General features: G+C 40.8%; 1 long non-coding RNA gene across 6 annotated transcripts in view; it reads right to left on the minus strand.

The window, feature by feature from the left end:
- Positions 1 to 22,252, minus strand: part of LOC149749690 (uncharacterized) — a 161,739-nt gene that overhangs the window by 103,250 nt on the left and 36,237 nt on the right. For 2 of the 6 annotated variants that reach the window (XR_016392803.1, XR_016392801.1), the window contains exon 3: positions 1,510 to 1,594. The exons of 2 other annotated variants lie outside the window; for them this stretch is intronic. This is a non-coding gene — a long non-coding RNA (uncharacterized LOC149749690). 2 more of the 6 variants (XR_016392804.1, XR_016392800.1) reach the window with 1 other exon arrangement.

A 22,252-nucleotide genomic window follows, 5' to 3' on the forward strand; every position in this document is an offset into this window, starting at 1 on the left:
TTCCTAGAAGACCTGCCTTCAAAGGAGGGTTAAAGAATACTTGGAACAGCAGAGGGCACCCTCCTCCATGTTTCCTCCATGAAAGCACGTCCCAGCTTTCAGTGTCTACCTGCCCGGCCCTGCCTTTTAGAAGTGGTGTGAATGGCAGTCACTGAACACCTCCGGGACTCAGTTTCTCTACCTCCCACTCCTGCCCACCACCAAGTCATCCTCTACACTGCAGGGCAGACCAGGCCACTGTCCTGCCAGCAACCCTTCTGTGACTTCCCACTGCATTCAGAATCAATCCTAAAGCCCTAAACCAAGGCTGCCAGAGCCCTGCCTCTTCCTGCTCCTGCCATCTCACTGCACCACCACATCACACACTATGCTCCCACACACTGGCGTTTTGTCAATACCTAGAACATATTAAGCTCCTTCCCACCTATGGGACTTTACACTCGCTGTTTCCCCTGCTGACTCTTTCTTCTACTGAGCTCATTTGCATTAAGGAATCCTCAGTGCTTAAACCCGGTTAACTGTCACCTTCTCAGAGAGGCCCTCCCTGATGACCCTATCAAAAATCTAACCCACTTTATTTTCTATCACTGCACTGTGTGCAGGATCTTACTTGTACTTAACCACTGTCTGTAATTGTTTTATTTGCTTAATTGTTTTTTGCCTGTCTCCCACTACAGCCTAATTTCCACAAGAGCAGGAACCTGCCTGTCTTCTTGGTCATTATATCATTAGCAGCTAGCTGGTGCTTGGCAATTGGTAAGTCCCCAGTAAGTATTTGTTGAATTAGTGAATGAATGGATTTACAAAATAAGTGTACTGGCTGCTCCCTCAAGGTTATTATAAAAAGAAATAGTGTAGGGCTTCCCTGGTGGCGCGGTGGTTGAGAGTCTGCCTGCCGATGCAGGGGACACGGGTTCGTGCCCCGGTCCGGGAAGATCCCACACACCGCGGAGCAGCTGGGCCCATGAGCCATGGCCGCTGGGCCTGCGCGTCCGGAGCCTCTGCTCCGCAATGGGAGAGGCCACAACAGTGAGAGCCTGCGTACCGCAAAAAAAAAAAAAAAAAAAGAAATAGTGTAAAAGCCCTTGTAATGGGCTAAACTGTGTCCCCCCAAATTCATATGCTGAATACGTATTTTGTAGTTCACACATGTATATATATTTCCTTCTTACCAGAACAATGGAAATGCTACAAAAGTACTAACTCAACTTTTATTTCACTTCTTGTTACCTGTACATTCTACCAACACTGCCTACCTTCACCTTACCTATAAGGAAGGACTGAAAATAAAGGAACTATAGGAAAGAAACATACTTTCTTCCTGTGTCCTAATTTTCAGCCTAAGTATTGTCTAATACACAGAAGTAACATGAATAAGAAAGGATATGATGGGGGGACCCTTGGTCACTCGTGTTTCTTAGGATGCTACTGTCTTCCTTCTGTTTTCAGAGCAAGTTCTGACTTGAACAGAAGCATGGCCTCTCAGTAACACACTTGCCTGGTACTCACGTGAGTTTCACTGAGCTTCCATGCATCATGGGTGCAGCTGAATTCCATGTTCATGGGACATCGTGAATGCTGTATGCAAATGCGTCTGTGAGGAACAGCAGTGGACACGTATATTACATATGCATCTCCTCTGCTCACATGAATGCTCCATTGTCCCATTGGACTTTACTTACAAAACACAAGTTCAAAGATAAAATTATTAAGAATTTCGAGACAGCCACAACAGAGCATTAAACTAAACACAGGACATGCTGAGTGTGGGTCCCTGGACAACTAACTACACAGATTGCAAACCCTTGAAGCCAGCCCTGAAAAAAAAAGAAGCCATCATTCAAGAGCAAAGAAATTAAGTGGGCCCCAGGCTGCAAACAAAATGCCAAAGAAAAGCATCCTGTGGAGGCCCCTAAAGCTTTTCTGTAAAGAAGTCCCAAAGTGAAGTTTAGTATCCACCCCTTAAGAGTAGAAACAGGAATTAACTAATTTTCACTATTGGTCTATGGTATCTCAGGTCCAGTGGGCTTTGTAAGACTGAGAACCTAATAAAACAAAACATTTTTTCTATGGGAACTGTTCCTAAACTCTCAAAAATCGACTTGCAAATCTTCCTTGGGAATCCACCCTGTTTCTAAGATAAAAATGACCTGTGTCTGTCAGTGCTGGGACCACATTTGGCTCTTTAATAAGGCAGAGCCCAGCTGGTCACCTTGCTGAGACCACAAACAGGTGGTTGGAAGCAGCCAGGTGCCATGGAATCCATGGGCTGGAAGCCCGGAGACCCAAGTAGGGTGACCAACTCTGATAGGAAGTGTGTGGCCTTAATAACTCACTTAGAAACACTGAGTCTCATTTCTCTCTTCTGCAAAACCAGAGAGTTGGATTTGATGATCCCCAAGGGCCATACTGAGCTAAAAATAACCAGAACCAGCAAAACTTTTTGAGGCTGGAAAAGACAGAGAGAAAAGAGTGATAAAGTCACATGGAATAACTTGACAGTGAATAATGAACTGGAGATGCTTGTAGAAACCACTGTGGACTGGTCCTAACCGGCTCTTTGCAGGTCTTGAAAGTTCCCTGGCTGCTTATGGTCTGACTTCTTCCAGGCTGAGGGAGTATGGGCTGGGGCAGTGGTCAGCAGCAGCTTTTCTGACCAGCTTGTTTTCCTGCCTGCCCACTTGGGGCAGTGCCTTTCCTTTTGTTACTCTGGAGACAACTTTGGCCAATTTGTGACCCTGGACCAGAGGAAGATCCTGAAGGACTTGTGACTTCTCTAATGTTTTTTTTAGTACTACTACTTTTCTTATTAACCCATTCCTGGCCTCTGACCACCTTAAGTCTCTAGGAACACTGGTGGAAACAAAGCTTTCAGGAGGCAGTAGGGTTTGAAGAAAGTAAGATGGGGTGAATACCTGAGCTCTAGATTTGATGCTGACAAGCTGGGTGACCTCAAACAGGTCCCTTCTTCCCATGGTTATTGTTTATTCCCCTCTCCAGCATCTCTTCTCAGGTGACCGCACTGTTTTTCACTTGTGGACACACCCCTCTTCTATTATGAAATCCTAATGTTTATGTGGGACTGACACTTCTTCCAGTTCTCAAGTAAGCTCTACTGTCTCAATCCAATTGGCACATCCTAACCCTCTGGCCACAGTGATGGATCAGGGCTAAGAACAGGACCTGATTGGAGCAATGAGAAGACTTGACACCTGTAAAAGGGCTTCTGTGAGAGAAAAGTTTGGTATCTGTTCACTAGATTTAAAGGCATGAGCATGTGAGGCTTGGAGCTGCTGTAGCCATCTTGCTTTCATGAATCTGAGCCAGTCTGAATGAAGTCAACAAATGCATGAAGAAAAGCAGAACAAATAGAAAAGTACAGACACTGTGCCTTAATGACATTTTCTGAGCCTCTGGATCAAACTGTGCCTGAAGCCACAAAGCACCCCTGGATCTGAGCCAACAAATTTCTTTGTTTATTTAAGCTGGTTTAAACTGAGATTTTGGTCACTTGCAAGAATAATAATTCTAACTACTATACTTCATCTCTCTGGGCCTCAATTTCCTCTACCGCAAAATGGCTATTTTGTGGACAGTAATTAGCACGGGCCAGCATAATGGTATTATCTTTTCCAGGTGTGGCCATAATTCCAGGGTGGTAACAAAAAAAATTTTTCAAAATGCCAAGGACTGATTTCTTCACCTATGAAGCATTAGATTTCACAGCCTCATGTACATGTTACATAGCAGCCTTTAATAGATGTAATTATAATTGTTCACATATAGTATAATTTTGTATTTCTGGCTGGGGTCTCTTTTCTGAGCCTCAGATGCCATATCCAACTGAATACTGGACACCTCCATCTAGATGCTTTACAGTCATCTCAACCTTCAGGTTCCAGACTGAACATAGATCCTCCAACCCTCCCAACCTCCATCCTGCATTCCCAATTAGAATTAACAGCACCATCAATCACCCAGTTGCCCAAGCCTGAAACCTGTAAGTTTCCCTTTCCTCGCTCTCCTTCTTCCTTCACGATCCATTCCATCTGCAAGCCTCGTGAAGTCTGCCTTCCAAATAGCTCTCATGTTTTCACCTTTCTCTCCAATACTCTTGTCACTTTTATATAGGGCTCATCAATACCCTGGCCAACCACTGAAAAAGATTTCTGATTGGTCTAAAGAGGGTTCTCTCCATCTGGGTTCTGGTTTCAGTTCCTTCCCCTCATTTCGCTGTGCCTAGAAGTGGTGAGAGCTCTGCTGCTACTACCCCTGCTTGACCAGCCTCTGTGGTTCCTCTCTGTAGATAAACGTTCCCTAGATTGTTTTAATGTGAGGTTCCATCTGTTTCCCACTGGGACTCTAACCCTTACACACCTTCTCATGAGCACTTCACTCCCAACAAAGATGACCCTGTAATGACTCTCCTTTCCTCTCCTCTCCTAGACTTCTATTACATAGCCTGGAGGAGAGGATGGAGGAAGCTGAAAGGCCCACGGTGATAAGGCCAGTTTTGACTTTTAGGAAGCCCTGAGGATTTGTGGGGAGAGGGATGTCCTGGCCCCAACTGTTGAAAACTCTTTTTGGAATAAGGGACTAACTCCTCTTTGTCCATTGTTTGGGCCCTTCTTCTCAATGCTGGAGCAATAGGGAAAATATGGCTGACCATCCTCTTACAGCATCTGGTGCAGGACTTAATTAAGCTTCCAAACACAACCCAGCCACCATAGATCTTTCGATTGCTAGCTGGTATCTTCTATTTATTACTCTCTTACTAAAGCTTTGCCTTGAATGCGTATGGGCGGGCAGTACTCGGGTAGCTAGTGGTTGCTTCTACCTGGAGGCAAGACAGGTGAGGGAAGCAGAACAAACACACCCAATCTGACCCAGTCGGTAGTGAATTATTTGCACCTGAGAATGTCATATTTGTGTAGCACTCTACAGTTTAACAAGGGCTTTCATCCCCCCACAGCTGGCACGTGGCTGAGTAATCAATAACTGTTTTGTAAATGGTTGAATAATCTGTAGAGTCATTTTCTCCTCTCCAAAATAACCCTGTGAAGTAGGCAGAACAGGGACTATCATTTCCATTTTACAGACAAGGAAACCCGAGCCCAAGGTGGTGGAATAAGTTTCCTGAGATGACACAGCCAGCAATCACAGCAGCTCAAACCAGAATGTGGGTGTGTTAGGCACCTAAACCAGTTCATTTTGAAATGAGACTGGCCTGCTGTCAGAAAAGGAAAGGGCTCCTGGATGGGGTGAACCTAAACCAGTTCATTTTGAAAGGAGACTGGCCTGCTGTCAGAAAAGGAAAGGGCTCCTGGATGGGGTGAACCTAAACCAGTTCATTTTGAAAGGAGACTGGCCTGCTGTCAGAAAAGGAAAGGGCTCCTGGATGGGGGGAGGATCACATCCTACCACAACAGCACTACTACAGCCCAGTTGGTAGCTGCCATGGGGATCGGATGAGTAGGCAGAAGTTCAGGCTGCTAACCAGCTGGGAATTGAGCAAAAGGAAAAAGAAAAAGACCTTCTGGTGCCAAGACTCCAGGGAAATGTTTGTTGACTTTTTGCTTCATATCGACTACTTCCAACTAGGCTTTGAAGCTAACTTTTTGATATAAGGGCTCCCTGGGGTGGGTGGGGAGTTCAGGGCCTTGTTGCTGTGGTTCTCTAGGCAACCGCAAACCCACAGCAGCTCCAGGAAGATGCCTGAATTACATGGAAAGTGACGAGGAACTACGGAGAAAACAGAGAGAACTCCCAGGAAAGTGGAGACAGAAAAACAAGAATTTAAAGGGCAAAACAAAAACTGCTACAGGGATGGGACAATAGCCATCAGCACCGTGCCTTCAGGATGCCAAAGGTGCTTCTTCCCGAGTCCTTCGCCACAAAACTGTCCCATACAGAACTGAACTAGGAGGTGTTCAAAGGAACCAGCAGCCCTAGCTCTCAGCCAGATTTCTTAAAATGGATTTCTGGGTGGAGGGATCTTCTGAAAACGAAGATGTGAACATTTACATTTACCCGCTGACTGTGGGTTCTTCTTGCTCCCCATCACCTGTAGAATGAAGTCTGTGCTTCTGCAAAGAGTTCACAGGCACTACTGAATTTCTCTCTCCACGCTCAACAGTGTTCTTGAATCTGGGCATCTGTGCAGGTTTTATCCCCCCTTGGCTAATTGCTGTTGATCCTGAGGGTTGAGGTTCAATGTTACTTTCTCTAGGGACACTTTTCGATCCATTTCTACCCCTATATTAAGTCCAGCGTTCCTTTTATGCATTCCTTGTATACTTTCCCATGGCATTACGGACCTTTTATGATGGCCACACAGCCAGCCCCATTGAGCGTATGTGTGTTGCATACTCAGCTACATCTCCCATACGAACCAGAGGCCCTAGCCCTTAGGAGATGTTCATTAAGTCTCTGTTGAACAAATAAGTGGGAGAAATACTCAACATCTCCATAAGAATCTTCTATCTCACCAAGCAAGGTAGGAAAGGGAAATAAACAAGTATGGGGGGAGGGGGCGGGGTTTGAGCAAAGAGGTTTTTCTTAAGGACAGAAACACAGAGGAGTAAATGGCCCTTAATCTAGGGGTCATCAAGAAGCATATTACTGATAATTGTGCAGTTATAATTGCCCTTACTGGAAAGAGGGGCCTTCTCGGAAGTATTGGAGAGATTTGGAGATGTCCCTCTTTAAGAATAAAGGTAGAGAATCAAAATCCAAGTGTCTGGATATGTCCAAAAAGAGATCACACGCAAATGAGTAAGTGGACAAGACAGTTGATGCGGGGCTGACGGAGTCACCCCAGCTAGAAGGACAAGCTTCTTCTCAGCTCCAGCCAACTGCTGAAATGCAAGAATGCAGGGCACTGTTTGCCAGAGAAGCCAGAAGTCCATGTAGTCTGTGTGTGTGTGTGTGTGTGTGTGTGTGTGTGTGTGTGTGTGTGTAAGTCTCTCCAACTTGTTTACATTTTTAAAAATCAACTTGCATGAGCCCCAAGATGCCAGTGTTTGGCCTTTGCACCAATAGACCTGGCTTCCCTCGGGTCTGTTTATCTAAACGTGTAGACACTAAAGCTCCAAACAACATGATTCACCACCCATAGAAAGTGATCAATATATGAATAACTAAATAAGGACAGAGACTTCTCTGCATCAATTATTGGCACATACTAAGTGGTCAATAAATAGACGCTGAGTGGGAGAAAGAGAATAACTGAATAATGAATGTATGTCTGCAGTTCATGATTTCTACCACCAGTTGGCAAAGTTCAGTTTTTTTCTGCAGATGGAAACATCACATTGGAGATTTCTGAGTGGGAGGATTTACCTTAAGCCAAACGATTCTCTAAAGAAATAACATCTTTTATTAAGACAGTTTTATGGGCACATCTACAAGCCATGCATACTTAGCTTGAACATCCCATAAATACCAAGAATGTTTTCTCATTGTCTTTGCTGTCCCTCCTCACTTCCCACCCCAGTCAGCTCTGGATACAAAGTACATTAGAAGGAGATGGTTTCCCTTGGTGTGAGTAGCATCATGGTTAGAAATAGAGGATGAATACTAGATGGCGGGGCCAGGGTGGAGGCGTTGTGTATTCAAGAAGCACACAGTCTTTTTGGATAAATAGACCTTTATAATACAATGTATTTGGCTATAATACAATGTATTTGATACTATAATGGTCATGTGGTCATGTGGAGATTTGATACTATAATGGTCATGTGGAGGAGAGAGACTATTCTGTCTTGGTTGAGGAAGGTGCAGGAAGTCCTCAGGTGAGTAGTTCATGGGTTGGATGGACCTTGAAGATAAGAAGGAATTCACCAAGGTACAAAGGCAGGAAGAACATTCACTCATTCGTCAAATATCTACTGAGCAACTATGTGTGCCTGGCACTCTCCTGGCCATTAGGGATGCAGCAGTGAACAGGATACAAGGGCCCTGTCCTCAAGGAACTCACAATGCAGTGAGAGAGACATTTAATAATCAAGAGAGGAAATAGATTTTTAAAAAAATACAGTTTGTTGGAAGAACTGGGAAGGAAAAAGGTAGGATGCTGTGAAGGAAATAGGAGGCAAGGCCTATATTATATAGGGTGGTCCAGCGAGGACTCTGGCGGAGGATGCATTGTAGCTGCAAATGAAGGATGAGAACCATTAGTCATAGGAACAAGATGGTACGGTGGGAGTGGGGGCCCAGAGGATCCTTTTAGCAGAGAGAATACCCAAAGCTCTCCAGGAAGAAGACACTTAACCGTTGTGAAACCATTTCTGAAAGGTGGGGAAACCTCCCAGGATATTTGAGGAACAGTAAAATGTTCCTGTTACATTAGGATGTACAGTGGAAAAGGGGGAAAGACATTGGTGGGAGCTGAGGCCTGTTTGCAGAGGGCCTCAGACTTTTATCTTAAAATTTAGTCTTTCCCAAACACGTGTCATACCCATAGCAAACTTCGCATTTCTGCCACAGCCTCATTCCAACAGAACTGTTACTTCCTTATTTTTCTTTCAATAAACTTAACTTTTATGTAAAATATTTTAAAGGAAAGCTTAATAATATTGTCAGTACTATATACAGAAAGACAGTATCATTTGCCATTAAGAACAGGTAGCCAGAAAATTGAGCACAAGACCAATAAAATTCTCACATGCCTCCTAAAATTTTGTCAAGTGGTTCACATCCTATATAGGATGTGGGAATGGAGGACATTGAGAAATTTTAATTAGAGAGCTAAGGAGGTGAGATTGCTACTTCAGAAATCAGCACTGAAAGCACTATTCCATTTATATCTCCTAAAAACCATGATGATGATCCTGGCAGCCATAAAAAAGGATATTCCTGGACAAGAATTGCTCAGCCCAAGGGGCTTTCCAGTGGAGATTTACATAAAGCCAATTTTGAAAGCCCTGACAAATAGCAGGTTAACACAGAAAAATTCAGGGAGAGACTGGGTGAGAACAACCTGCTCACTCAAATTCCCATGTTTAGTATCAATTTCCTCTAGCTTGAGGAGGACTGCTTAGCTACTTGGCAACTGGTAAGTAAAGAGATTTAGATAAAGCTCCTGAAAATGAGGAACAAGCTCATAATTCTTGACTGGGGAAAACCACAATACAAAATCTAATATAATATACTCTTTTGTTCTTCTTATGAACTCCTATCTGGCAGCTTAGAGAAAAAAGTCCACTTAAGCACCCATACCCCTGGAGCAGTTTAGACTTTCATTCTGCCATTTGACAAATATTTATGAAGCACCTAAAAAAGTCAGATCCTGTGAAGAAATCAAAAATGCTTAATGGGGTCACAAATTCAAATGCTTAACAGGTGCCAGGAGAGAAAGGTTAATGAAAGAAGCAGTCTAGTGTTAAGACAATAGGGAGTGGTGGGGACTGTAGTGAACTGGAGAGTGCAATCCCCATTTGAAATGGGAAACTTAGCTCTAGTCAATAGCAGCAATGCAGGAATGTGGGGCCTGTGTTGACAGGACTTCAGATATTTCAACAGAAAAATCATTGCACAATGGTCATTATATTTAGGGGGAAAGTCAGGGGTGGGAGGAATACCTCTATGATTTAAAAGCTGGCAAGTAATTCAAAAAAGTTTTAAATACTCTAAGCCAAGGAAAACATATCTACAGACAGGATGCAATCCAAGGGCCCCAGTGGGTGACCTCTGGGTGTCACAGAGTCTCAGCCTTTTTGGGACTTGTGTGTTAGGAGATAAGACACGTTCATAAATAACTCCAATACAGAACATGGAGATAAGTATTGTGTGAGCAACACAAAGTGCTGAAGGAATTCAGAAGAGGCAGGAATGACATCATAGTGAAGCCCTAAGTGGGGAGTAGTGGTTTCTCACAAGGATATATCTGGCCACATATCAAGGAGCCACTGAACTCAGTGAGGAAGGGAAAGAGAACATCCAGTGAACCCCAAAGGAAAATAACTGATGACATCAGGACTGAGCATCACCATATTCCAGAAAGTATTTTCAAGATGCACATGTCTAGCCCTTAACCCAGACAGCCTAAATAGGAATTTCTTGGGTTGAGAATTATGCACCCAAATTTAAAAATGTATCTTCAGTAAATTCTTATTAAGTCCCCTCCTTAAGAAACTCTGCTTCAAGGAGATGCCCCCAAAATGCTGATTAAAACAACAAATATGACTCTTTTGTCCCTCCTATTCCCCCTAATTCAAGCAAACTAGGATACATACCTTGCCAGGTTTTCTCCCTGGGAGTGTGTATACCCTTGTGCCTGCACACAGGACCCCAGCCAAGAGGGCTGCCAGGGCCAGCCACGGGCCTTGGTAAAGCACTGTGTTAGCCCAGAGGAGAAAGAGCTTTCCTGTTCTTGGTTCCTTTGGAGCAGATGCCATTTTGTTATTCACACAAAGGCACTCTCTGCCAGAGTGGCCTGCAGACTGTACAGTAATTGCTGTATTTCCAAGCCATCTTCCTCCAAATGTTATCTAATAACAAATTCCATAACCCTTACGTTGACACAGGTTATACAGAAAATACAGCCAAAAGTGAATACTGAACTTTCCTGGTATTGAGGATGGGATTTGTATTCAACACAGTGATATAAATCCAAGAAGTTCACCTACATTTTTCCAATTTAGAACACAAAGTCCAATCAGAATTGCTCCATCTATGCCTTAGTTTCCAGCTTCTTTCAGGCATATCTGGGCTCAGTTTTCACATCAAAGAAACCCAGCAAGTAGGCCCTATTGATTAACTATTATTTTTGCCACATGAGAGTTTTTTCTGGGCTCCAAGTCTGCTGCCCCTCTCACCACTGACCCTCCCTCCTGAGGGGTTGCTTATTTAAACACCAATCTACCCTAACAACTCTTGCATCAAACTGTGCACTGTCCAAAAGAAGACACGCAAAGAGTATAGTGTTCTTTGGCTCTTTGAATCACATACATTTCAAAATCAAGGAAGCCTTTAACATGCAGAAACTGTCAGCTTTCTTAGAGTGCCCCTCCTCTTTTGAGCTATAATCGTTCTCTGCCAGTCCAGATTCCAGTAAATATGCAAGTTGTACATGCCTTCTAACTGTGAAGCGAAAGACTTTGGATAATGAGAAAGCCTTCAGACTATTAAAATTAATGACCCCGTAAACCTCTAGCAGCTGCCATTAAAATAGCAATATTTGCATTTTGTGAACCACATGTGCTGCCCAAAATAAACTAAGGGGAATACCCTTGAATCCTGCAAGAGGAACTGGTCCCAGGAAACTTGAAGCTGCAGTCAGTAGGGTGAAAAGTGCCCATGCAGCTCGATGATGCTCTTGTGTACCTGACAAGGGGGGATAGCAAGCCCTTGAAACAATATTATTTCATATCGTATGTATTTTATAGTTTAGAAATGTGTTTATACCCACTGCCTCATTTCATTTTCACAACTATCTTGAGTGGTGCGCAGAGCAGGATTACTATTATCATTTTACAAAGAAACTGGGTGCAGAGAAAAGATGTGTAGTGGATAAGTAATGATGCTGCCAAACATCCCTCCATCCTTGTCCTAGTCCTCCTCTGGGGAACACACTCCCGTTTTCAGTCCATGTACTTTAAGAAGATCTGACAACACCATTTATCACTCTCAGGATGGGGCACGTGAATAACAGTATTAGACTTTTGAGGTCCCACAAATTTCTTCAGGGATGGGCCTATAGACTTGGTTAGAGTTAACGAGATACAAGAAGACTTTTATTGTTTGGTGGAGAGGTGTGTCCACTTTCCTTCTTACCATCATGTGGTATCTGGAAATGAAGCAATCATAGAGGAAAGTAGAACCACTGGAAGGAGAGAGACTTGGTCCAGGTGAAATGATTGACCTGCCCATCTTGGAGCAATGACATTTCCTTTCTTTGATTAACCTAACTTGTGCTGGATCTGTTGATACTTGCAACTGAGGAGTGATTCAGAATGCTCAGTGTCCATTTCCCCATAACTTCACTTTGCTCATGGGCAACATAGGTCTCTAGCCCCCATTTGACATCACCTTTCTGCATTCATATGTGTTGTCAATTGGCAACTTCTCTCCATATTTGGGAGAGAGAAGTGAGAGGGACGAAATACAGCCAACTCTCTTTTTGCTGTCTAAAAATTTCTGGCTACTGACTAGCCAGTGGATTGCATATCGTTGGCTCAAGTGCACCCTCCCTTCCTGACCCAACCCACAGTGGCCAGGGAGGGTGGGGGTGGGGAAAGGCCAATGGGTGATAAGGCACAGGACATGGTCACTTAAGTAGCAGAGGCTTAGAAAAGGCAGCTCCCTTAGAAAGAAGCTGTAAGCCCAGGAAACCTTTCTATAGGTATTCTACTTCTCAGTGGAGTCTCAGAGATCCACAAATTCTTGGGCATCCTATGATAATGTTATAATTTTCCTTTGACTTTTATAACCATTCAAACACTTTTAATACTTGGGTCACCTGCATTACTATTTACGAGATTTAAGTGCCTGTATTTCTTGTGTTTATAAGCAAATTGGCATTGGCCTCAAGTAATACTACTTAGCTGTCGTGGGTAATAAAAAAAAAAAAAAAGAAGTCTTAATGAATAAGTGATGTCTTCACAGCAAGTGAAAGCCAAATGACATCACAGAACTTCATGGAACAAAAGTTTTGCAACAATGCAAATAGAAAACCTGTGATGGGAGATCTGAGGCTCAAGTAAGTACAGACAAATCAAACTCCAAAGGACCTTGTCAGAGCAGGTGTGAGCAGAGAATTCCTTTCAGCCAAACAGGACTATCTTTCATATGTAATTAAATTTGTCCACTTAAATTGTAGTTACTTTGTCATTTTATTTGCATTTAGTTTATAACTTTATTTTTGTCACTTTAGTTGTATACAAGCTATAAAACGAACAAGGTATTCCTACTTTTATGTTTGTGTACATGTAGATAACATTATACTAAAAGAAACATGTCAACACTGGGAACCATAAGAAATGTTTTTTCCTTTGCAGGGCTTGGTCAGCATCCCAAGCTTGAAAATCATAGTGGTAGTGTCTATTCCAGAACTACCTGCCTACTCCTGGCCCTCTCCTTGTGGTCGTAGCCCTACAAGACCCTTGCAATGGTTCTTCCTGCCTCTGGTCCCTCCATTTCTTAATCTACCCATCATACAGCTGATCTTCCTTACACACTTTCTTCATGTCAGTCCTAGACACAAGAACTTCCAATAGCTTCCACATGGCTACATCTCTCCTCAGCATGCAAGTCCTGAGCCTGGCCTGTCATATCTGCTTTGCCTTCCTCACTCACAAGTCTGGACTCCAGTCATTTGAATTCTCTTCTTATTGGGTCTCAAGCACATCCTGTGCCTTTCTTCTGTCTTTGCTGGTGCTCCTGACCCGCCTTTCCATTGTTATTTTTCTCTATAAATTCTCCCCAACTACTCCAAGTCCTATTTTCATTGCCAAGTCCTCTATGAAAACCCAGCCAATGGTTCCAGCCCACAGCGATTCCCAACTCCATTCCTACTACTCATAACACGTACTGAAATTTGTCTATATTTCCATGCTTGATAGTTTTCAAATTGTGTGCTGTCTGCTAATGTTATCTAATTGTTTCCACGGAAAGCTCTGCCCAAAATATTCTCAGGATTTCTCTTGGGTATTTTATCCATGAGCAAGGTAAGTGGTGATGCAGTACCTTCAATTTCACTGTCCAGATGGAGAGAGTTCCTCAAGGTGTAGGTAACCAAGAATGAGAATAACATGTTTTATAGAGTTTACTAAAATGTCATAACCATTAAAAAGGAAATAAATGTTCTTGAGAAACAAAATGTTAAATAAAATAAACACATGAGGCACACTTTTTATTTCTATTTGGTCTTAACTGTTATCAATCTCTGCTTAAAAATTTTTCAAAAATTTTAAGTTTTGAGTCAAAAGTTTTTCCTTGGGCATAATTACATCTGGTATCTTAAGGTTCTAACCATGTATGTTGCTAGACCAAGTCCCTTCCTCTCTCCCTCCCTCCCTTCCTTCCCTCCTTCCTTCCTTTCTTCCTTTATTCCTTATTCATTATTTAAAGGGTCGTATATACACACACGCACACGTGTGTGTGTGTGTGTATGAATGTTTCTTCTGAGCACATTAAAAATTAATGAGGAGGAATGCTGAGAGGAGATTCCAGCCTTGAAAAGTATGGCTTCCTCACAGGCAGCCAGCGCCTATTATGTCATGGATTAAAGCAAGTGAATTAATCCATTTAAAGAACATTTGTTTAGCAGTTGCCTTTTAATTCCTTTGGGACTACTAATATAAATATGCAAAAAAAAATTTTTTTTTCTTTATAACCCAAAGGGCACATACCATACCTGCTGTTTAGGATTTTGCTCTAATCACGTAACAATATACCTTAGAGCTATAATAAAGTTCTACTTCATTCTTTCTTTATGGTGTCATGTTTTTCTACTATACAGATGTTCCATTAAATTTTTAATAGTTTTCTACTAATGAACAACAAAGGTTTTTTTTTTTCAGCCTCTTGCTACTACAAAAAAAACTATTATAATAAATGATCATGTACGTACATCTTTGCTGTCCAAAGGAAGGGCATTTAGAAGTTTGGCAGATTTTGCCAAATTGTTGTTCAAAGAAGCTGCACCGAACTGTACTCTCACACACATAGCATATGAAGATGAATCTCTGCCATACTGCCATTCTTTTCAGTATCTGTTAACCTTATGAGTGACAAAATGGCATTTCAATGTTTTCATTTACATTTCTTTAATTATGAATGAGGTTGAACATATTCATAAATTTAGAAGTCATTTTATTTATTTGCTGTGGATTTCCTGTTCATATCATTTAACCAGTTTCATTGTTTTTCTTCCAAACTTGTTATAGCTCTTTAACAGAAAAAAATAGCATATCATCTTTCTTATGTGTTGCAATTTATTTTTCTGCCTAGCAGGCATTTATATGGGTAAATGAATCACACATTTTATAGCTGCTAGGTTTCTGTGTCTTGCTTTGAAAGAATTTCCTCACTCCAAGCAAGATTTTTTAAATATATATCAATATTTTCTTTTAGTACTTTTATGATTTCATTTCTACATTTAAATTTTGTATTCTCATAGAATTTATAAGGGTAAGAATTGAACTTTATGCCTCCCCAAACTGTTCACTGAATAATCCTTCTTTTTCTATTGATTTTAAATACTCCCTTTATTATATATTTAGTTCCCTATGTGTTTGGGTATATTACTGACTGGTTTGCTGTTTAACATGGCACTATTACTAATAAAAGCATTATAGAAGACATCAAAGTGAACATGCAAGGTATTTAGTATTGCCTCAAGCCCCATAAAAGTAAAAAGGCAAACAAATTTAAAATGTAGTTCTTTTCATAAAGAAAAAAATATAAAATTTTTCTTCTTGGTTGTGATTATTCTCATACTCATCCAGCGCTCCACTGTTTCACATCTATTTCCTCATTTCATCCTAGGTCTGTAGAAAAGATGTTATTACTTCTCCATTTTACAGAGGAGGAAACTGAGGCTCAGAGAAGTCATGTGGTTTGTTTTAGGGTAACCTGCTGCTAAGTGGCAGAGTGGGAGTGAAAGTGAGGTTTTCTGACCTCAGGTCTCCCACGGAATCCCAAAATTCCTTTGAGAAAGCAGACATCATATAAATAACTGGTGAATGAGGATCATCCCCCCATTCCCAATCTGCTCTCTTTATACTATATCTGGCTTCTGTTAAAGTGAGTTCCCCCATTAAGCATAATTTTTTTCAGCTGAGAAAAAATTAAAATCTTGAGTGGTCACAATCAATATTTGACAAATAGTTGCTAAATGTATTAGTCATTCAGTCCACCCCTCACTTTTGACAGGAAAACTGTATCCTCAGTGGGAACTCATCAGTTAGGAGTTATCTTCCAAAGAAGAGGTCCTTGGGGTACTAAAAAAAAAGTCTCCAAGTATCAATATTTAAACATCATTTCAGAAAAATTTAGACTATTTTGGTCCTCAGAAGAATTCTCTGCCTCTCATTCTCATTCCATGAAATACTTGAACGTGACTCGAGACTTTCTACTTTTCCCTACAGCTGGAATCCCCTCCAAATCAAAATCAATCATATAATCAAATTATTTGTTATTAGTTTTCAACAGTCATGTCTCACAGTAAAAGCCAAAGTAACCCACCAAATCCTGGGGGGCCTCCTTAGGCAACACCCTGTCCACAGCCAGGTTTCCATGTAGAGAAATGGGACTGATTTTCTTGACAAGTGGATTTGTGGAATTTCAATATAAAGGATTATCCAATTCAACTTTTAGCCCATGTCTTTCCATACATTTCAAGGAGTTACCCAAAGAATTACAAACCCAAATTGTTGAAAACTTTCTGACAAGCAGAACATCAACAAATGTATAATATGTCCTGTTTATCACAAGAAGTCATCAAGGAGACCCCAGGACTGGAGGAGCTGTTGCTCAGAGCATACGTTTATTCACGCACTCCCTCACCTACTCATTCAGATAAATCGTGAACAAAAATGAATACGGTCTTTGTCTTTATGGAGTCAACATGCTAATGGAGATTTAGGCCTTCTGTTTTACTATTTAGTTTCTATTTGTTTCATTCGTCTTTTGTTCTTCTGTTTTTCCCTTCCTGATTTTCTTAGGGATAATTTAATATTTTTTTTTTAGAATTCCATTTTATCTATTGGCTTCTTAGCTATATGCCTTTGCATTATTATTATTTTATTTTCATTATTCAAGTGGTAGCTCTAGGGGGTTGCAACATATATTTTTAACATTTCAGTCTGCTTAGAGTTAATATTGTGTTACTTTATGTTAAATGAAAGAAACTTGTAACCATATACATTTATTTACCCACCCCCAACACTGTCCTTTATGCTATAGTTATTATAGTTTTTACATATATAAATGTTAGCAACTCCACAATTCAAAGTTACAATATTTGCTTTAAATAGTCATATGTATTTTAAGGAAGTTAAGAAGAAAAATTACTTTTTAAAAAAATATTTACCCGCATGTTTATCATTTCTGATATTTTCTTTTCTTACTGCAAGAACCATGTTTCAGTCTGGTATGATTTCCCTTTAGCCTGGAAAACATCTTTTGGTTTTCCTTGAAGTGTAGGTCTGCTGGTGATAAATTCCCTAGTTTTCTTCTATCTGAAAACATCTTTATTTCACCTTAATTCTTTTTTTTTTTTTTTTTTTTTGCGGTACGCGGGCCTCTCACTGTTGTGGCCTCTCCCATTGCGGAGCACAGGCTCTGGACCTGCAGGCCCAGCGGCCATGGCTCATGGGCCCAGCCGCTCCGCGGCATGTGGGATCCTCCCGGACCGGGGCATGAACCCGTGTCCCCTGCATTGGCAGGCGGACTCTCAACCACTGCGCCACCAGGGAAGCCCTCACCTTAATTCTTGCAGGATGTTTTTAGTGATGTAGAATTCCAAGTTGAGAAGCTTGTCTGTTTCCCCCACCCCCCTCCCCTTGCTTTCAGCACTTTCAGATGTAGTTCCACTCTCTTCTGGAATCCATCATTACTGATGAGAAGTCAGAGATGATATGTAGTGTTATTCCCTTATGGAATGTGCCACTTTTCTCAGGCAGATTTCAAGATTTTATCTCTTGTTTTCAGCAGTTTGACTACGATGTACCTAGATATGGTCTTATTTGTATTTATTCTATTTGGGATTACTGTTCTTCTGGAATCTGTAAATTTATCTGTACATTTATTTCTTCAAAGATTTTTTTCTGTTCTATTCTCTCAATCCTTTCCTTCTGGGATTCCACTTATATATTCATCTTTTCAATATGATCCCTAAAAGTTGCAAAGGTTGTATTAAATTATTTTTAGTCTTTTTCTCTTTTTTCAGATTGAATTATTTCTATTGCTCTGTCTTCAAGTTCATTGACTCTTTCTTCTGTCATCTCTCATCACTGTTAAGTCAATTCAGTAAATGTTTTATTTCAGATACTGCATTTTTCTGCTCTAGAATTTTCAGTTTTTATAGTATTTTTCTTTTTTGAGATTTCTTATTTGTCTATTAATTACAATAATTACTTAACTTTGCATCTCTGAGCATGGTTATAATAGCTGCTTTAAAATTTTGTCTGCCAAGTCCAACATTTGGGTTATCTCAAAGTCAGTCTCCTTTGATTGCCTTTTTTCTCAAGTAGGAGTCAACAGTTTCCTGCTCTTTGTATGTTAGTAATTTTGATTGTATCTAGGACATTGTGAATGATACATTGTAATGAGGAGCCACTGAAGTGCTTTAAGGAAAGAAAAAATGATCATATTTTTGTCTCAGAAGTATTCTGGCCGCTGCACGGAGAATGGAATTAATGTGGGTGAAACAGCTGGGAGACTGCTGCAGTAGTCCAGGCGAGATGTATTATTAACATTTACTAGAAAGATGGCAGTGCAAAGTTGAAATTAGGTAGAACAGATTGGAATGAGAGGCCTGGAAGGGACTTAGGTATCAACTGCCTACGAGGCCACATTTTCCTAGATGACTCACTAGTAACTTTTACCCAAAAGGCCAAACAGAATACCATTCACCAACTTCCAATGAAAGAAATCTCAATAATTCCTGAGGCTTCGTGCCTGCTTCACTCTCCACAACCAGCGAGCTCCCAGGTCCCAGCAATTCTTTTTTTTTTTAATTTCCTCTCTTCATCTACCTCCACTGATTTCAGAGCCTTATCCTTCTCCCAAACGAGCGAAATAGTCTCCTGACACATTGTCCTACTTCCAGTCTCAATCTTTTCTTATTTGTCCTCTACCCCGCTTTGTCCTCTACCCATCTTTTCCACAGACCCAATCTAATTATGTTATTTCTGTTTAACAACTTTCAGGGCCCCTGTTTGGACAAGAGAAAGTCCAAATGCCATAGCACGGCATATAATTCTCATGGCATATGATTCTTTCCTTTGGTTTTTTCACCAAATGTTTTTGTTCACATCCTATTTGCTGGAAAAAAACAAAACAAAACAAAACAAAAAAGGAAGGAGTGGTGACTGAGATCTCTGTCCTCCCCTCGCCAATAGTCTAATGAGGGAGACAAGAGACCAGTTTCAATTTCATCTTCCTCTACTTCCTCTGTTGCCATCACTGCCCTCCCTAAATTTTCCCCAGCACACAAAACTTTTTGCCATAATTAACCAGTTTATTTTACTCCTTGATACCTCTGAGCCTTTGTACATGCTGTTTACCCTTCTTTCCTTTCCTCTTTCCTTCCCTGTTAAGAAGACCTAAATTGAATACCACTTTTTCTAACTCCCCACACCCTTGGTACATTCATTTTTCCCCACCTACTTATTCAAATCTCTGTTAAGAGTCTACTGCTTGGGGAGCAGAGACTTTTATAACAGTCCATATAACTTCACATTTCCTCTCCTGTCTCTTGCAGTAAACTATAAAATCTTTGGGGACAGGGAGCTGGTCTAAATCATCTTTTGTTCTGTTGTCTAGCACATTGCAAAGCCCCCAGTCAGCAATCAACTGTTTATTGACTCTTTTACATCCTTCTCATTTTACAACTGGGGAAATAAAAGTCCAGAGAGGGGAAGTGACAGGTCTTGCAAAAGGACTTGGACTTGCGTTAAGATCACTGCTTCCAAGTAGGGGGTTTTCAATATTTCTCTAGGCCACATACTGGAAGGTTTCATGGAGGTGGCCGGACTTAAGCTGCACTGCCAAGTCTGAGTAGGATTTGAGACTGTTGATGTACAAGTGGAAGCTGGTAGAAATTGGGTTAGGGCTGTGGAATTTGATCAGTAGCTTAATGGCCTCTACAAGCTGAATCTATGAACACAGGTTGCTAGCTAGAAAGCAAAGGGGCTGTACTGAAAAAAGAAATAATCTGCAAGGGAAAAAAATGGATTCTATTCATAGTATACACCTCACTGTGTGGCCCTGGACAAGTCCTGACTCCTTTCTGGGCACTAACTTCTAATAATAAAATAAACAACAACAACAATAATAATAACAACCACTTATAATTATTAAAACTTTACTATGTTCCAGGCACTATTCTACAACCATTATGTTTTACTGATGAGGATATCTACTTTCAAAGAGTTGAAATAACTTGGCCAAGGTTATCCTAACTAATAAGTGGTGGAGCTAGGGTGTTTGCTCCAGATTGTTGGACAAGATAATCTAAATTCCAACTTAACTATAAAGACTTTAAAGAAGTTTCTGCCACAACAAACTTTGGTCATCCTGGAGCTGATTACAAGAGTTCCTCTCTTGTAAGGTGACCTACTTGCCTAGCTCCCTCCCAGCTAGAGAAAACTTCTCACCTGGAAACCTGGGGATTATCTCTGGTTTGTACACACACAAAAGACATGAATCATTTGAAATTCTAGCTATGCCCTGAATTAGCTATGAAAGAAAATCATTGTATTTATAAATAGTTTCAGCACACAGAAGTCTTAACCTGTGTGGTCCTATATTTCACTGCTATTTTCCACCTTTAAATATTATTAATCATTTCAGCAATTTAGCAAAGCATTTTCACATATGCTACATTATTCAGTCAACACAACTGCCTGTTTTCCAGATGAGGACACAGAGGCTATGCCAGTGATTTTCCTAAAAGCTTACAGACAATAAGTGTTTCAACTCCAAATGCCCTTCTTTACTATTTCCCACCTCTAGAACATGGGTTAGCCAAAAATACAGGTAAGTTTATTTGTATTTACTGAAAGTACCTGAAATGTACTGAATTTACTGAAATGTAAATTACTGGATCACCAAGTAAAAAGGATCCTAACGTTCTCTGGCTGCTTTTAAACACATTAGAAGCTCAGAGTTGAAAGGATTCTTAGAGGGTCATCAGACCCACTATTCCTCTTCTCTCTTCACCACTTCCACCCTACAACTTTTGAAACACTCCTATTAGGTGGTGGCCTAGCCTCCCAAGGTATCCTTTTTTTATCTCTGAGCAGCTTTGAAAGTTATTAACCTTCTTTATTGAACAAAATGTGTCCCCTGACATTACCGCCCATTGGTCCTCAGTCAGCCTTTTGCTATTTCCCTCTAGAAACCCCTCAGATAATTGATTCCAGATCTCATCAACTTTGATTCTTTTCATTTCCTCTGTGGACCTGTCTGGGTCTCAGTTTTCTCATCTATAAAATCGACAGATGGACTAGTCTTGTCAGATCTCCATAAAGCTTTCCTTCTATGACCCTATGATATTTTAAATGTCCAAATAACTGTACCCCAAAACAGAAAAGCTTGCTCGCTGCCAGAAACTCTAAAAGGAAAGTATTTCCTAATGTTTTGCCCATTGTGCCTTTTCCTTCCTTCCATTCTGTTTGTGTTTTTCTGGAGATGGAGAAGATAGTCCAGAGAAGGTGGGGTAGGCGCCTGCCTCATTGTTGATGTTGCAATGCACTCAAGCTGGGAAGAGATTTGAAGTAGTTAGGGATGCTGAAATCCCAGAGCAGCCCCACCCCTTCCCACCTTGGCTTCCAGAGTCATTTCCAAATTACAGGGAGGTTTCCAGATTAAAATCCCGATTGATTGGCATTCACCCAGGGTCCCACACAGCCTCCTCTCTGGCACCTTCTCGTAGATTCCTCATACACCCAAGTGCATTTTGTGACCTCTACCCCAAAATCTCCTCTGATAAAAGAATGAAGTGTTTCTGTAATATTTCTGAAAATACAGAGAAGGCCAAATATTTAGAAAATCTGATTAGATCATATACTGATTAATGTGTGAAATAATAACAATAAAAGTAATAACGAATAGTTATTTACTGAATAGTAAATATGTTCCAGACACTAGATTAAGAACTGTATGTGCTTTATGTTATTTAATTTTCACAATAACAGAATGAAATCAGTACTATTTTCATCACTATTTTATAGATGATGAAACAAAACTTTAAAAGAATGTGTATATCACCTGCCCAGTGTCACACAACTGACAAATGGTACAGCCCAGAATTCCAGCTCAAGTTTATAGAACTGATGTCTGAACATTTCATGCTACACAAAAATGCCTTATTTTTAAACGACGTTTTAAAAATTTTGCACCTATGCATCACTTCTTCCACGAAGCTTCCAGGATGTTCCCCAAATCTAATTTAGAGATCTCCACTGTTTCATTGTATCTGTCCATCCTTTTACGCTGATGCTTTGCACACTGTTTAAAATCTTTCATTTGTCTTTCTTCTACTCTAGACAGTAAACTACTTGAAGGGAATAACTGTCTCTGT

This window comes from Delphinapterus leucas, chromosome 3 (assembly GCF_059928025.1).
Source record: "Delphinapterus leucas isolate spDelLeu-1000000601 "Yukka" chromosome 3, BTC_Dleu_Yukka2, whole genome shotgun sequence".
Lineage (NCBI taxonomy): Eukaryota > Metazoa > Chordata > Mammalia > Artiodactyla > Monodontidae > Delphinapterus > Delphinapterus leucas.